Genomic DNA, 4,139 nt, shown 5'->3' on the forward strand with positions numbered 1-4,139 from the left:
GAAGGAGATGTTAGTCAAGAAACTCAGGAGACCTTGAGTGAGAACAAGCATAACTGACCAATCCACCTGAAAAGCATGGCAGGGTTGAAGGCTGGCCATTCTGTGAAGCCCTGATCAAGCTAGAAAGATTACTAAGTCAAAAAAGACAAAAAAAAACAGTGTTAAAGGGTCATTATGAATCTAGGAAGCTACAAAAGAAGTTGTGTGTAGTTTTAAAACCACTGCAAACAGTGACTTGAAGGAAACAAAATGAATTTTCAGCAAGTATATGAAAAGAAGGAAGGAATGAAGGCCCAAGTGAAGAAAAAAATTGGAAGAAAGCTTAGAAGCAAAGATGAGAAACATATACAAGTAACTGATCTGTTAAACACCAGACTAGACTAAACAGGAGAAAAAATATCGAATGAGACAGCAAGAAATACTAGAACAAAATAAGAAAAATAGAAGAAAATGTCAGATATATGATATATTAAAATGACAATGAAAACATCAAGGAAAGATAAGTTAAAAATCATTGAACTCCTTGAAAACCACAATTAAAATGTATTTCTAATTAATTTTTTCAACTGTCAAACTTCCCCCCCACTTTCCTTGAGAAAAAACACAAAAAACCCACTCCCTTATAAGAAATAAGCATAATCAGATAAAACAAATTCCTGTTTTGACCATCTCTCTGTCTCTGTCTCTGTCTCTCTCTGTCTCTCTCTGTGTATATATATATATATATATATATATATATATGTAAGTATGTATATAGATACATATACATATATATACACAAATGAGTTACGTATGTATGCATGTTTATATATATGCATATATATATATATATATATATATATATATATATATATATATATATATATACACTCATATACACTTAGGCTGTAGATTGATATATTGTTGCTGTTTAGTAGCTTTCAGTTATGACCTATTCTTTGTGACACCATTTAAAGTTTTTTTGTCAAATATGCTGGAGTGATTTGCCCTTTCCTTGTCCAGCTCATTTTACAAATGAGGAACCTGAGGCAAATAGAGTTAAATGACTTGCCCAGTGTCACACAGCTCGTATCTAAGGCCAGATTTGAACTCAGGAAGTTGAGTCTTCCTGGCTTCAGGCCAAGTACTCTATCTACTATACCATTCAGTGGTATATGGTGGTTTTAAATACAATATCTTACCATTGAAGACTTAGGTACAAGAAGTGATATAAAAGACATTTGAAGGCAATGTGTGATCAGAAAAATAGATGGGTTGGTCACATAGTGAGAGTGAGAAATAGTGTAGTCCAAGATCTGCCTTTCTATAAAGGAAAGGCTAAAAGGATCAACAGAAGACCTCCAGAATATTGACTATTTTCACTATGGAAGATTCACAGAAAGGCAAGTTCTCAGGATAGATTGTAATTTGTACAAGTAAAGAGAGTCGTTGTTGTTCAGTCATTTCATTCATGACCAACTCTTTGTGACCCCATTTGGGGTTTTCTTGGCAAGTATACTAGAGTGGTTTGCCATTTCCTTGACAGTGCCAGCATGATTAAAATCATATTCCCATTGAAGATACTTAAATGCAATATGAAACTGAAAACTGGTTCTAATTTTTTCTCTTTATCAATTGGAAAAAAACTTTATTAAAGTGAGAAAATTGTTTTTACTACATCATCAACACAAATAAGAAGAGAATGGTCTAGAAAGAGATGTTATTCAGATCCAATTCTAAGGTTTCCCCAAAATTCCAGAATTCAGAAATCATATATTATTATTTAAATCAGTGTACTATATCATCCTTCTTAAGTATTCTCTAAGAGATTTTGAAGAAATTTGCCATTTGGTTATAACAATATTTTTATTCAGTCAATATTAATTGGGTTGGTGGTTGAAGTATAGTTTGTCTTTCTCCCGTGCAGAAACAGAGAATGAGAGTTAATATTTCATTTATTCATAGTTTTTCATAGAGATTGAACAACATGAGAAAGATAACCAATTATAATTATTTTTAGTTGTCTCTTCCTTGGTGTATTTTTGGGGCATAAAGCCAAAATATATTTTTACCCCCCCCATATGAAATAGTGGAAATGCAAAGAAGAGGTAATCCTTATGCAGGAACTGAGCTAAGTAGTACTTGAAATAAATATCTGGTTGTGTAATATACAAAGGCTATAAGTATATTTCCTCTATTTATGCAAAATTTAATAACTTTCAAGTCATAGATTCAAATTGCATTTCAGAATGGTTGGACCAAGTCATAGATCTCCCATCAAGGCATTAATAAGCATACTCATCCACTCAACTAGTTATTTGTCATTTTCCTTTTTTTAATCTTTGCCAATTTGATAGTTGTGAAATAGAACCTCAGAGTTGCTTTAATTTTAATTTCTCTAATTACTAGTGATTTGGGACATTTTTCTATATGGTTATTGATAGCTTGTCTTTTTTCCTTTTAAAAGTTCTTGTTGAAAGCATTTGACTACTTATCAGTTGGAGAATAGTTTACAAAACTTGTCCAAGTCAGCTCATATGGCTGGTCTCTGAGGGGTTTCCAGTGCTCTGGCACTAGATTGCAGTGAAAGAGAATGGAAAAATAATAGCTTTGACCTCCATTTGGTGCCTCCAGATCAGCTTTTTTAAAGCCCAAAATGGTAATGCAGGCTTTGAAGTTGGGTTGTGGTGTACCCCCTAAGTAATTTCTTGGATCCAGCTCCGAGGACTCTTCTCAGACCACCTGGAGGTCTGTTCTTGATGAATTCTGCTTCTCTAAAGTAAGACTTCTTTTGTGAAATGGCTCACCTCTTTCTTATACTAAGAAACCAAAATGTACATTTTTGTCAGAGACATCACAAATAGGTAATGTACAGTTGTCTCATAGTCACCAAAGTTCTGGGTATCAAAGTTGGCCAGCCAAATTTTCATATCATTCATATATAAGTTCAATGCTAGGAAATAGAACATTTTATCTTTGCTTTAAATAAATATTTTTACCTCTGAGGGGCTGCTTTTCATTAGTGTTCCTCATACAATCGTGCTTATTCTGGGCATTTTAAACAATATAATTTTCCCAATCAAAAAGGGTTGATATCTTAAAGATACTGTGGCATAGCAGATAAAATCTTTGACTTTGTTCCTGTAGTCAGGAGCACCTGAATTTGATTCCTGATTCAGCCATTTGTTAGCTGTATTACCCCATATAAGTCACTTAATTTCTAATTACTTCAGTTTCCTCATTTGGACTATGAAAATAATAATAAGATTTTCCTTCAAGGGTCTCTGTGAGAATCAAATGAAATAATATTTGCAAAATGTCTTATAAAACTCTATAAAAGAGATAATTGTACACTAGGTATTATTTTTCTAATTGCTGCTGTTGTTATTGTCATCATTATTCTTCCTGTTTTTGCCATTATGATTATTATAACCCGATTCCAAAAACTCATTGGTATGGAACACTTTCCTCATTAGTATAGATTAATGCCTCATGCCTGAGTAAGTAATGAGATGGAGTTGGTGAGAGTAGGAGAGAGGAAAAGTTTAAGATCGTCAATCTCTTTGGCCTCTTCTGTGGGTTCTTCAGGTAATTCATGATCTAGAGTCACTTCAGGTCATTCTGCCTTCCACCTTCAGAGAGAAGACAATGATGCCAACCCCACTTCTGCTTGCTAAAGGTAAAAAAGATTCTGAGAAGAAGCTGACATGAAAGGAACTGACTGTCTCCATCATCCTTATCTTGCTACAATGGAGACTTTGTGAATTTCCCCTTTTGTGAGATCTGCAACTGCCTCCCCCCCCCCCTCTCTCTCTCTCTCTCTCTCTCTCTCTTTCTCTCCCCCCTCATAAGCAATGGGAGGGCTTCACTCTATTTTGTTTGTTACATATTCCCTTGTGTATACTTCCACTGATTTCTAATTTGCTCTCAAGTTGGATAGATGGGTTTCCTTGCTCCTCACTGTGTGTCTTCACTGTGGAACTGGTATTTGGTGTGAAAACAGTCAAGTCTTTGATATAAAGCTTGGGTCTTCCTTTTCCCAAATATCAAAAATTTAGCTTGAATCTGAAAAATCACATCCCCTAGATTAACATTATTGAAAAGAATAGATAGAGAAAATTCTATCCCTGTACACCCTCCTCTATTCTCTGAGGAGAACA

The sequence above is a fragment of the Trichosurus vulpecula genome, chromosome 1 (assembly GCF_011100635.1).
Source record: "Trichosurus vulpecula isolate mTriVul1 chromosome 1, mTriVul1.pri, whole genome shotgun sequence".
Lineage (NCBI taxonomy): Eukaryota > Metazoa > Chordata > Mammalia > Diprotodontia > Phalangeridae > Trichosurus > Trichosurus vulpecula.